The sequence below is a fragment of the Lonchura striata genome, chromosome 16 (assembly GCF_046129695.1).
Source record: "Lonchura striata isolate bLonStr1 chromosome 16, bLonStr1.mat, whole genome shotgun sequence".
Lineage (NCBI taxonomy): Eukaryota > Metazoa > Chordata > Aves > Passeriformes > Estrildidae > Lonchura > Lonchura striata.
The window spans coordinates 2,007,608-2,021,329 of NC_134618.1; the positions used below are offsets into that span (position 1 = coordinate 2,007,608).

The 13,722-nt window shown below is 43.2% G+C and overlaps 1 protein-coding gene across 4 annotated transcripts in view; it reads right to left on the reverse strand.

The window, feature by feature from the left end:
• TBC1D24 (TBC1 domain family member 24) overlaps nucleotides 1-10,627 on the reverse strand; it is a 35,253-nt gene extending 24,626 nt beyond the window's left edge. For 3 of the 4 annotated variants that reach the window (XM_021529640.3, XM_021529643.3, XM_021529639.3), the window contains exon 1: nucleotides 10,559-10,627. The gene's annotated coding sequence lies outside the window, so the exon portion shown is untranslated. The remainder of the gene's footprint in view (nucleotides 1-10,558) is intronic. The other variant, XM_021529642.3, reaches the window with a different exon arrangement.
• Nucleotides 10,628-13,722: the final 3,095 nt, after the last annotated feature.

A 13,722-nucleotide genomic window follows, 5' to 3' on the forward strand; every position in this document is an offset into this window, starting at 1 on the left:
AGCATAGAAACTATCACTGCCTTGTGCTTGCTGGAGTCTCCAGCATCTTCCACCTTCTGCCATCACCCCTTGGGAACTGCTTATATTTATATTAGGGAGGTTAAGTAAAATACTCATCATATAAGACAACTTCTAAGACACCCGGATTCATTTGGGCTTTTTTTTTTCCCTGTAAACTTTCTTCTCCTTTCTTACTTCCTAAGTTACACAAGCATACTTAGAGATTGCATCAAACAGACATTTTTCACTCTAGCAATTATTGCTCGTTCCAGGAACTAATAAATTTGATTAATATGTGGTCTTGAAGCTTACTGAAATCCATGGCAGTCAGACTGCCAGAAGTTTTAATTTGAGCCACAGTTTTACACATTTTTTGGCTGGGATAAATCTGTGTGGTCTGCAAGTAGGTCTGGCTGCTTATACTTTTCACAGGTCTAGATGTTGCAATAAAAAGTGACAGCAAAGCAACCTGGCCTCATCAGGGCTGCCAGAGCATGACCAGCTCTTAACTGTGCTTGCAAAACCAACAGAACTTGTGTGCTTCAGTGTAATGGCGCATAGTTCCTGATACCTTGTCAGTAGCTACTGTAAGCCAGCAGGCCTCAAACAGGGAGGATTTACTTGCCACAGAAGAGCCTAAAAAATCTCAGGAAAATTCCAGCCAGCCTTCAACTCCTCCTCAATTCTTTCTGAATCATCCTCTCCTGTGAGAAAAGTTCTCTCTCTTCTGGTAATCACGTGAAGAGCAGTGTTTAACTTTGGGCTGCTGGGAAGAGGAGACAGAGATGACTTGCCCTCAGCAGTCAAGAACCAGTGAGTCAGGGCTGTTTCCTGCCCATCCATCCCTCCACAAGGAAGCGAGTAGGCAGTACAGACTTGTATTTGGAGGGAGGCTGGAGTTTCAGTTAGGGAGTAAGAGTAGAGGATGGCTGTTTGAGAGTGCAGTTATGTCACAAAGTCTCACATTCACCTAAACTTCCTTGCTTACCCCTCTTTATAAAGGAGGGTAAGACAGGCAGAAGAGAAAAAACATTTCAGAATAAAATGTTTATATATAGATATGGCTATAGGCAGGCAGAGAGACTAATTTACAGACCCTTATTGCAGCAAACCGCTTTCCCTCTTGCTTTAGAGAAGTCAGCATCATGTTATGGTAAATATCCTCTAACTGGAGATGGGGACAACAGGATGGATGAGTGCCTGAACAGCACAGAACTGAAATGTGGTCTAGTATGTGTAAGCATAGAATGACAAGGGCATTGTATAAACCAGCAAAAAAAAAAAAAAAAAGCATTATTCATAACAACCACAGAATCACAGAACATTCTGCGTTGGAAGGTACTTTAAAGCTCATCTCATTCCATCCCTTGCCATGGGCAGGGACACCTTCCACTATCCCAGGCTGCTCCAAGCCCTGTCCAACCCTTGGACACTTCCAGAGATGCAGGGGCAGCTACAGCTTCTCTGAGAGCCACAAAAGCTTAAAGTTCTGTACTGAGAGTAAGCAGATATTATCCTTTCTAATCAGACTGACTTTTAAAAAATGCAGGAATTAACATGGAAGAACAGAAACAGGAGAAAGAGTTTTCTTCTTAGCACCTGCCCCACAACTGTAGATTGCTAAATGTATTAGTTTTTAATGGAGCTCTTCAGGTAAGTGCAATAAAAAAAAAATAAAAAAAAAAAGCAAGAACACAAGTGAGAAGTAGAACTAGAAAAATGCATACTGAGAATCTGCCAACAATGGCTGCAGTACAGGCAAAAGCTTTTTCAAGATCAAGTTTAAACTCTGAAGCAGGCAAGCAATCATTACAATTCAAACCCAAGCAAAGACCATAGCAGTTTGCATGATTTTAAGTCAGTGACTGAAATTTTCAGGAAATATTTAGCTTGCTATTCTAGCCACATTTTCTATTTCATTCCCTTAGCTCTTCCCATTGTCTTTTGGCCTACCTTCAGAAGACTGCTGAAAACTGTCTGAATCTGTATAAAACAGCAGTGAAACTAAGTGTGACAGGCAAATTCCTACTGTCTACAAAGAAAAATTCTATAAAAGTGTCTAAAAACACATTAGGAAAAAAGATTTTAATTATTACTTATTTTTAGTATGGGGAATATAAGATTGCAATTTTACTAAAGATAACATGGCTGAGAGCCACTTTAATTATTTTATTATTAAAGGGGTTTGTTTTTCTTTACAAAATGCAGGAACTTTCAAACTGAAATATCTGAATTACAACTAACTCAGAGAGTAAGTATTTCTTTCAAATAGCGAGTACGTGAAATACTCTACAATAATGAAATATTCAGAATCTAGATTTCTTGAAAAACAATTCCAATTTTGGCTAAAGCCTGAGATCACATTATTTGATATTGCTTTTAATAAACATAAGAGAGTGCCCTAAAAACCCAAGCAGTAATTAATCAGTAGCTCCTGGTTCCCCATTCCATTTATGTATTCTTGCAACTTTTTGTTCTGAAAATCTGCCTAGAGTTTAAAAGATTAAACCACTTCGTTTAAATCTAGTGTAGTTCCTCTATAATAGGAACTACCAAAGTTTGAAAATTACATTTTTCATCTTGTGCATAAGCAGTTACACTAAATTTGGTAAATATTTTTAAGCAAATATTTCCTTTTGCTGCCCTTCAAATCAAGAGTAATGTAATCCTTCAGACCTGCAGTGTATTATTTGGTGTTTATATTTCTGTTTATATTTCTGACCAGTGTTGTAGACATGGAAAACACTCAAATTTATTAGTTTTCATAACCTTGTGAAACTAGGTTAGTGAATCCATGCAGAAGGTACATGAAGAGATAAAAAGAACTGCTTCCTCAAGACTGCTTGCTACTAGTCCTTTTCCCAGTAAGAGGAAATTAACCCCAAAAGTCTGAGATGAATTCCATCCTTGAGGGATACTCAATCACCTCTGAGATGTTTGCTTCACAAAGGGAAGTCTGACAGAAGCACAAAGCAACACAGCAAGGTAGCAGTAACTGCAGAACAAAAGACAGCTGAAAGGCAGCTTCCCTCTCCTCCCCCAGTATTTCAGTGCATCCTGCAGCTTTCACAATCCTGGACTTACAGCAGCACACCGTGACATCTCTGCTACATGGATCTGGGAACTAGACTGGACACCACTGTTCCCCTTGCATCCAAACACCTCCTGATCAGAAGCACAGTTGTACAGCCTCGGTGACTTTGCCACCCCTCCCTAGGGCGGATGTGTTTCAGAGCTTGAATGAAACACTCCATTTAGCATTAGAAAGCAACCAGTTCATCTCATGCAGAGTGTCTGGGAGCGAGTGGCTGCATTGTGCAGTAACGATCCCTTCCAGCAGAGTACACAGAGCCCGATGGATTGCTTTAATGTGGTTAAATGCAGTTCGATCTCTAGGATGTGCCCTGGGCACTCTGTACTCACAAGCTGGGTGCCACGATAAAATTCCTCACAATGTTCTATTACAAGTTTAGCAATAGTGTGATAGCAGATTATTAGATGCTTCCTGGTGGGTTTTTGATATGCTTTTAGGACAAAGTCTAAAAACCTCTCAATTTCCCAAGTAACTGATAAAGACCTGATATCAGAGCACTCTACAGGGCAAATACTACTAGGCATTTAGATGATTTCTCATGTTTTCTTTCTTAGGAACATACTACCACATTCTTAAACAGTCTAAATTATCTGTAATTAATTTGTTGTGCACTTTATTACAGTCTGAAGTACAGACACACATTCAGACACAGCAGTTCTTCATTGCTGGGCATGTAAGTGATAGTTGCTTATATTTAGGAGAATGTGTATGTCATAGAATTATGGAACAGTTTGGGTCAGAAGAGACCTTAAAGATCACCTCATTCCACACTCTGCCATGGACAAGGACACCTTTCACTATCCCAATTGCTCCAAGTACCATCCAGCCTGGCCTTGGACACTTCCAGTGATGAGGCAGCCACAGCCTCTCCCGGCACCCTGAGCCGGGGCCTCGCCATCCTCTGAGTAAAGATTTTCTTCCTAATATCTAATTTAAATATATCTCATAACTGGTAGCACTTCAACACAAAGTCTGCCCTCCTTCCCATCTCTGGGCTGGGATGACACAAGCACTTCTGATGTCCAGTCCCTGTGGGTGCTGTGAGCAGTAAGATACCACAAAGGCACACACAGAACCAAATAAGATAAAAGTCTGGGGAAAAACACAACACATTTTGTTGAAAAAATGTAAGAGGAAAGAAATGGCTAATGGCTCCACAAAGGTTCAAAAAGGCTAAAGAGAAGAGCATTGTAAGAGGATACTGGAGGCAAATGTTAACAAAGCCATAGGTCAGTAACTTTCCCTCCTGCCTACATCATAAAAACACTCAAGAAACAACCAGCAAAACTAAAGAGAGGGTAATTCCTACCTTTTTCCCCTTCAGACCAAAAGAAAACTGCACTTAACCTGCAAAACTATCTTACATGATGCATTAAAAATGATCCACTATAAAAAAGGTATTTCTTAAAGTAGTGCAAAAAATCAATACAATTTTCTGACAACATTTTCCTTCTGGTTCTTCCAAACTGTAAGGCTGAAAACATCCTTCATGTTCTGCTAGTTATCTGTCTTCCCTTGGATGCAAAATCAGAAATAACTACAAACATGTGTCCCCTCAACAGCAACCTCTGACTCTGAAGATACAATCTTTGGTCTTATTATTTTAACTTTCCCGTAACATCTCACTTTATATCCTTTCTGCTTGGAAGTACAATCAACTCCATAGAACTGGCAAAAAACCATATTTAAATATCTGTTGATGATATGTTCTCCTCATAGACACAGTGTCTGCATTGGTTTCTGTCAAACACTGATTTATTCATTTTCCTCTTATCTAAACCTGAAGGTGCAGGAACATGTACTTTAGAGGGACATGCAGCCATGTGTTATTTCCTTTACATTTAGAGTTTTTTCAGGTCCAGAACAGCAGCTCACAGCATGAATGGAAACACAGGTAGATTTTTACAAGTGGAAGATACAATCTGAGATACCAGGAAAGGGCATCCCTAGGAGAGACATTTGTCAAGAAGCCTTTCCCAGTGCATGGCAATATATTGTATATATACCATATAACAAATATAAATACCATTTTTAAAAACTAATGCTCAGAATAATTTTCCCCACAATATTCCTATTTATCAAAAATACAACCACACAGATGACTGCTGGACATTCTCTCTTGAGAAAGGTTCAAAATATGAAAGGTGCCATTTAAAGTCTGTTAAGGAAACCAGCCAATGTTCCAATTCCCCATATCATCTTTAAAACAAAACAAAAAGACAATTTAGTCAAAATAATTCAAGTATCAGTGTGGATACTTATGCCAGTTCAATTCTTCCATAAAATTAACTGATATAATACATGTTTATAGTGGTTTAAGACCTCCTCAGTACAACACATGAACACACAAAGCCTTAATGGGCAGTGCTGGAGAGCTTAAGAGGTATCTAAATTGGGAAACATGTGGATACAGCAGTAACCCGATGTAATTGAGCACACAAATCCTTAATCTATGCTGAATCTATGGAAATCATTAAACATGCTTCTTGTATGTGTAGTAAGCAAATGGAGATGTACACTTTATTCCTGCCAGCAGTTATCCCTACAACTTTTTTATTCCAGGGGAGATCTGCGCTCCATAATTTTAGCCAGCAGCTAAAAACAGGGTAGGGAAACCTCATTATCTCAGACTATTTCATGATTGCCTACACTAAGTATAAGTACACTAAGTATAAGGGCACAGCAGTTTTCTCTCAGAAAGCAAAAGCCAATTTACAGTAAGATGAGCATATAAAAATTAGAGTTTAAACTGTCATTTTACTCAGAATTTTATTTTCTTCCAGCTCTGCAAAACTCTACAGATTTTTTTCCTTTCTTCTGATGTTGCTTAGAATAAAAGCTTCAATAATCTGGTATGCCCTGTAATAGATTACCCTTTCCTGAAATGAAGTGTAGATTACCCTACACAGGGGAGATACTCAGACACCAACTACACTTTACAAGCAAAGGAGAACCTAAGCTCAGCCAACAGCTCAATTTTGGAGAACTGAACAACACATTGCTTTATTTTGGTACTTATTTCTGTCATCTTTCTAAACATATTATCTATTAAAAGAGTAGCAAGAAACACTCCTGAGAAGCAGCAAAGGTACAGAAACAGCACCTCATAATGAAAAACTGATGAGTGTGAAATCCCACACTAGTCCTGCATTACTTTGTGATTTCAAAATCACAACAGACTGGTTGCCAAGTTTATAACCTTACTATTAGTGTATACTGCTAATATTCTAGTCTTTCTGGGGAGAGAACTTTGGGTGACTGGCCCTGTCATAGAGTTCAGGGTCAGGGCACAGGTTTTACAGGAAGCTTTGCTGTTGAGGGCGCTCTGTACCCATGTACTTGCTCTGAACAAATTTGAAGGGATTTACACACCTGACATATCTACTCCTCTCTCCAGTGGCACTGCACTAGCCAATGAATTCCAAGTCTCTCACCTGGAGGATACAAGCATATTGAAATGTAAACCAGGAGCAGGAATCCTGTCTCCACATCCAGATTAGAAAACAAACATTTTCTTTATAAAGATATTACAAACCAAAACTATTAAACAAAAAGAATCCCAAAACTCCTCCATCACTCAGACTGAAGTGCCTTTATTAACCCTTACCTTAGAACTTGTGACTGTACAGATCTTCTTATAACTTAATCCCTTCGCTTGGGCCTGTTTGTGAGGTGAAAAATAATCTGTAAAAATTAGACTTTTTAAAATAGTGCACTGGGCAACACTGATATACATTAGGTGCACCACTGACCTCCACACCTTAAAAAAAAGCTATCTGCATGCACAGCTTCCAATTTTCATTCCTGAAACTAGAGAAAACAAGGTGACAAATACCCTCACCAAAGAGAACAGCTAAAAAACCACATAATTTAAGTGCTTGCAGCATCAACAACTCATTTCAGTCTCTAAAATCACAAGCAGGATTACTACTTGTGGCAGCTGTGTCACAAATACTTTTAGCTCCCCCTATTCTCTACAGGATGTATGAAGTCTGCATGAAATAGGCAATCTCTGAAAAGTGTTTCTCTTCCAGGGTCTAGCAGGTACCTGCTGCATAGATACATGATTTTGGAATTCCCACTGCAGTGTTTGGATCACCAGTTCTGAAACAAACCCAACTATACTCTGATGATATGCAGTGGATTATGGAGTTAGAATAGCTGATTTGCTGAGAGTTGGTATCTGGCCTTTGTCCTATTAGGTAGAAAAATTCAAACTAATCTGAACTTTATTTTTCTTTTCAAAATGTTGATGGTCAGCGTAGCAGAGTTGACAATAACACAGTACAGGTTTTCTGAAGCATAGTCACTACACTTGCACTTGTGTACAATTTATTTCTCGTTTAAGTGGTTTTCCCCATTAAAAAAATAACAAAATAATGAAGTGGTGAATTTTGACAGCTACACCTAAATTACACTTATTTGACAACATAATCAGGAGAGGGAGAAAGAGTTTTACACTGACAGAGAGTAAGTTTAGATTAGATATTGGGAAGAATATCTGTGAAGGTAGTGAGGCCCTGGCAGACACAGAGAAGCTGTCGCTGCCCCTGCATCCCTGGAAGTGTTTAAGGCGAGGCTGGATGGGGCTTGGAGCAACTTGGGACAGTGGAAAGTGGGAAGGTGTCCCTGGACATGGCAGGGGATGTAATGAGATGAGCCTTAAGGGCCATTCCAAGCCAAACCACTCTGTGGTTCTGTGCTGACATAGCTACCTATACCCCAAGATTCATTCAGCACACTCCTTAACGCAGACATTGGCAGTCTCCTAGGTTTCTCCTGAGTCTCTTTCCCAAGACAGTGGAAATCAACAGCTAATAGTCTTTTGCAACATTTCTGAAAATTCAGGCAATTGTTCTCTAACTGCAGAAGTTTAAGCAGGAGAACAAATGAGTTATGTTAAAGCCTAAGAATGTGAGCACCACAGATACGAGCACTTCCATATATTAACATCAGAGATTTTAAAACATTTGAGTCCAGAACAGGACCTCACCAGCACATATTCCCACCAACACATGTGGACTCCAAGCCAGTCAATCATTAATTATAGTGCAATAAGATCTATTTTTGTATCAGGTGACTGGTCAAGTACCAAAGCAGGAAATAGCTCATGAACGCTATTTCTGCAACAAAACCTACTGCACCCACCAACACACTCCATTCAATTGTGTCAGACTATTGCACATAAACCTGAAAATAAAGGCATCCTCAAATGAATTTGAGAGAAATTGTAGTTCTTTAGTTCTGATTCAAGGGTGTACAGACAGAATAAAAGGAGCTACTTTTCTTTTGGACCACTAACACAGTTTATCAATTTTAAGTGGTAACACACTGTGCCTGAGCATGCAGCCACACAGCTCAATAGCAGCTGTTCCAGCTGCCTCTCCAACCTAGCAAGGAGGGCAGGGGGAATTCTACAGAGCCAGAAGAACAGCAAGGACCTAAGTTATGGTATGTTATCAATAATGTGCTTGTCACTGGCTGTATGTGGCTTCAGCACTAAAGCAAAGGCACTTACGACCTAAACAAATGCATACAATACAAGGCAACCATAATGCCTAAACAATGCATTGTCAGATTGCAATAACCTTGGTATTGGAGATGGTGAGACACCCCTGCAGTGTGGACTGGTTTGCTTTCCTTAAATATACAGACAGTTATTTTAGTACAGGGATAACTTCTTTTCCCATTTTTCTTAACAGTCCAAATAACAGAGGGATCAGAGGATGGAGGCCCTTAAAGATTTCAGATTAACAGAACAAATAAGCAAATACAACCAAGGGGAGAAAACAAAGATCACAACAAAAGGAGTGAGCTGGGAAGAGCAGAGCTACTTAAATATGTGATGGATCCACAAACAGCCTGCTAGAAACATTTACTTGGCAGCACTTAATCATTAACAGCAAAAAAAAAAAAAAAAAAAAAACCAAAACCACAAAAAAAACCCCAAAAACCCCAAACAAACAAACCAACCAGCCCCAGAAACAAAGAAGAAAACAAAACCCACAAAATCCCCCCCACCACCAAAAAACCCCAAACAAAAGAAAACAAACAAACCAACCCAAAAAAAAACAGTGAGAAAGCTGTTTTTTCTTTGAGTTAAAATTTCTGGCCGTGGGAACACGCCTGCAAACTTTCTTTCAAATATTAATGACAGAAAAGACTTTCAGTACAAGGATTCCCAACAGCTAATTATTGTGCAATACTATCCACAGCTGTTTTGAAAATTACAAAGGATATAAGTAGCATGTATTGCTTGGAAGGAAGAAAAAGCTACCATATAATATTGTTGGAATCCTTGAACTCGAGTTATCATTGCTGTTCCTGAGTAACTATCTTGGAGAAGTCTTTTGCAACACTCTAACAGCTAATGAGTACCGAAGGAAGGAAATTCTAACAAGAGGGAATTCCCTGTTCTGGTAATACAGTGCCCTAAATATGATCCATGTTATTTCTGTGCTCTGGGTACACCTGGATGCTCTGAAAATCCTACTTGGATTTCCTCTAAGCCAGAAAAGCTTTCAGATGCTCCAGTTTCTTGTAGGAATTGGACATAAAAACATAAGGATTGAGATAATATAGTTCAAAGGAGAAGGTCGCACTTTCCTCTCATCACAAGTACACAGCACCTGAAAGGTGTCATCCCTCCTGCCGCCCTGGGGCCGCAATCAGCTGAGATACTACATCCATCTACCCGGCGATTGCTCGCTTGTTCACAGGCCCAGAGAGGCCGGGGAGCATTTTGGCAGGTTCCAGCCAGCACTCTAAATTTGAGTTTGGTGGCAAACAGTGTGCCAGCCCCAATAGTCCAGCAGCAACTTTCACTGAAGTATGGGCCGGAAAGACTAATGTGAAAACAAACTCCCAACAAAATTCTACTTTCATTATAGAAAGAACATTTTAGTCAGAGGCTGCAGAACCCAAGTGCTGGGCTTAGAGAGCTCTCCCCGTGAAGATCCCCTGCCCCGCTGCGGGGGTGGGCTGGCAGCAGAGGCGCAGACTGTGCGTGCTGGGGCGAGCGTCACCAGCGGTCAGAAGATCCTCTGAGGCACTGACGGGCACCCGAGGCTCGCACAACCCATTTAAACACCTTCAGCCTCTCCACACACCGCGCCAGCCCCCAAGCGCAAAACCCAGAGCCCCCACGGCCGGCTCGCCGCACGGACCAGCGCCCGCTCTCCGGTCACCGACAGCCCCGGAGGTTCCGCCCTGGGTTCTGGAGCCCACGGACAGACACGGCGGCTGGGCCACGCCCGAGCCTCCCCCGCAGCTGCTGGTCTCGCACGAGCACAGCCAGCGGCCCGGACATGGGGGCCCGACGAAGGCCGGTCTCGGAGCCAGCCCCCTCCGGGTCCCTCCCGGCCCCTCGCCGGAGTATGCTGCCGTTACGCTGCTGCGATGCCACCGCCCGACACCGAACTCCATCCCCCCTCGGTCGGCTCCCGGAGCCGCGCTCGCCCTCACCGCTCTCCGCCGCTCCGGGCCGCGTCCGGCGGGACCGGGGGCGCGAGCGGCCCCGCGCCTGCGCAGAGGGCGCGGCTGCGGTGGGACGGGCGCGCGCACGCGGTCCTGCTGGGCCGGGCGGGCGCGCGCGGAGCGTCCCCGGCCCTGGGGCTGTGAGGGGCTGTGAGGGCTGTGGGTCAGGGTTAGTGGGAGAGCTGATGGAGGGCTGTGAGGGCTGATGGAGGGCTGTGAGGGCTGTGAGAGGTGATGGAGGGCTGTGAGAGCTGATGGGTCAGGGTTAGTGGGAGAGCTGATGGAGGGCTGTGAGGGCTGATGGAGGGCTGTGAGGGCTGTGAGAGGTGATGGAGGGCTGTGAGAGGTGATGGAGGGCTGTGAGAGCTGATGGAGGGCTGTGAGAGCTGATGGGTTAGGGTTAGTGGGAGAGCTGATGGAGGGCTGTGAGGGCTGATGGAGGGCTGTGAGAGCTGTGAGAGGTGATGGAGGGCTGTGAGGGCTGATGGAGGGCTGTGAGGGGCTGTGAGAGCTGATGGAGGGCTGTGAGAGCTGATGGAGGGCTGTGAGAGCTGATGGGTTAGGGTTAGTGGGAGAGCTGATGGAGGGCTGTGAGGGCTGATGGAGGGCTGTGAGGGGCTGTGAGAGCTGATGGAGGGCTGTGAGGGCTGATGGAGGGCTGTGAGGGGCTGTGAGAGCTGATGGAGGGCTGTGAGGTCTGATGGAGGGCTGTGAGAGCTGTGAGAGGTGATGGAGGGCTGTGAGGGCTGATGGAGGGCTGTGAGGGGCTGGGAGAGCTGATGGAGTCCTGTGAGGGCTGATGTGTTAGGGTTAGTGGGAGAGCTGATGGAGGGCTGTGAGAGGTGATGGAGGGCTGTGAGGGCTGATGGAGGGCTGTGAGGGGCTGGGAGAGCTGATGGGAGCTTTGGAGGAACGGGAGGCTGTGAGGTGTCGCAGTGAAGGGCTGTGAGGGATGTGCAGCCTAAAATATAGGGAGTGTGAGGTGTGATAGGAACTATGAGGACTAGTGTGGGACAGACAGGGTGGTTGGGGCAGTGTTGTGATAAGAGTATAAAATTTGGTGGAGAAGAAACCCCTTGTGAGCCAGCTGGTTGTTAGAGATCAGAGAGGGTGAGGGTAGCTGGGCTTAATCTCTTATTATAAGCAGCCTGGCACTATAAGTGGTTGTGTTCAGTAGGAACTTCTACAAGGACAGGTTCTCAAACAGGGTATGTTCAACACAGTGTCAGGTAATGTTCAATAAGAACTTTCACTGTCACAGATTCATGAATAGTGTGGTTTATTGAAGTGGAAGAAATGCAAGGGGGAATGGAAAGGGGGAATAACTGTAAGGTAGTATGTTTTAATTAGGTTTTAGAAGAAATTCTTTACTCAGAGGATGTTGAAGTCCTGGCGCAGATTTCCCAGAGCAGCTGTGGCTGTCCCGGATCCCTGGAAGTATCCAAGGCCAGGCTGGATAGGGCTTGGAACACTGGGACAGTGGAAGGTGCCCATGCCCATGGCAGAGTTGGAACTGGATGGGCTCTAAAATCCCTTCCAACCCAGCCCATTTAAGAGTCTATGAAATATAGATTTGGAATTGCCCTAGATGGATCTAGCTGTGATAGAGTTCTAACAGTAGCAATAGTATAGTGTTGGCCCAGGTAATAATAATCATAATAATTTTATGTAGAAGCTTACAATGAATGCTTGGGAGGAGGGAGAGGAGACTAGTAGCCCATCAACTGTTTCTGATGTCCTTTTGGGTCTTTCTCCTAACTAGGTAAAATTTTTACGCTCCTTATATACAGCCAATCTTATCCCCCTGCTCCTTTTTCACCTATAGCATAATCTAAGCAGAGAGCAACATAATACTGTAATATATGTGGGACTAAGGTACTTAATGAAAGTGATTAGCATATGTAGGGTTTGTTGAGGTTTTTTTTTTTTTTTTTTTTTTTTGTATGTTTGGTTTGTTTTTTTGTTACCATCCTTCAAAGTTCTGGTCATACAACTTTGTTCTCATTTGCTTCATTCTTCAGAGTAAGAGCATGATCATTGCATCTTCACAGAACTTGCTCCTTCAGGGCCTTTCCTGACATCAGCTATGCAGCTCTCCATCTGCAGAGATAGCACAGGGAGTACATAGCATACACTGTAGATATTAAGCCTCAGCCCTTGCTTGGCTCCTTAGTCATTATCCCACAGACAGCAGTGTTGTGTGAGGAGAACTTGGGCTGTGCTTCTGCCCTGGAGCCTGGGAAAAGCTCAGTGCAGATGTTAGAAACAATTGTTTAGGAAAGCTTTAAAAATCTGGCTACTTTTGTGCTCAGTAACAATATGTTTGTTCTTTTATTTTTGCAAAGCCTACAATGGCCAGGACAGAAATTGGTTAATTTTAAAGATGAAGGATTTCCATAGTGTTTATTTGACTTGGCTTGGCAGCAGTGCCCTGTTTATGACTGGATAAATAACTGCCACATTAAAGATTATTAACTAGCAATGCTTCAGTGGCCAATAAAGCACTAATCTTTTATATGGTGTTGTATATGTACACAGCTTGGTACGGCTGGATCTTGCCAAAGAGATAACAAATCCCTTACCTGGAAGGTTTACAATCTACAGGAAACCACAAAGGACCACAAGGAAAGTACTAAATATGATAATGAAACACAAAATACACAGAGGACTTGAAGCCATTTGCAGCTGCATTTTAAACAAGGTTTTAAGAGGGTGTTCTGTATTTACCTTAAAGCTCCTGGGCAGAGAGGCAAGATAAAATCCTAGGTTTGGGTTGGAAGGGACCTCAAAGCCCATCCAGTCCAACCCCCTACCCCGTGCCATAGGCAGGGACATCTTCCATTAGACCAGATTGCTCCAAGCCCTGTCCAACCTGGTCTTGAACACTTCTAGGGATAGAGCAGCCACAGCTTCTCTGGGCAACCTGTGCCAGGGCCTCATCACGCTCACTGTATAAACCTTTTCCTAATACCTGCTCTAAATCTTCCCTCTTTCAGTTTAAAACCATCCCCGCTTTTCCTGTCACTACAGGCCCTGCTGAAAAGCCTGTCCTCACCTTTCTTAGAGACCCCTCTTAAGTCCTGCAGACACAGCGGCCACTGTGCTGAGATAAATGGTCAGTGGGGTCTTGGGCAGTGCTGTGCCTCTACCTC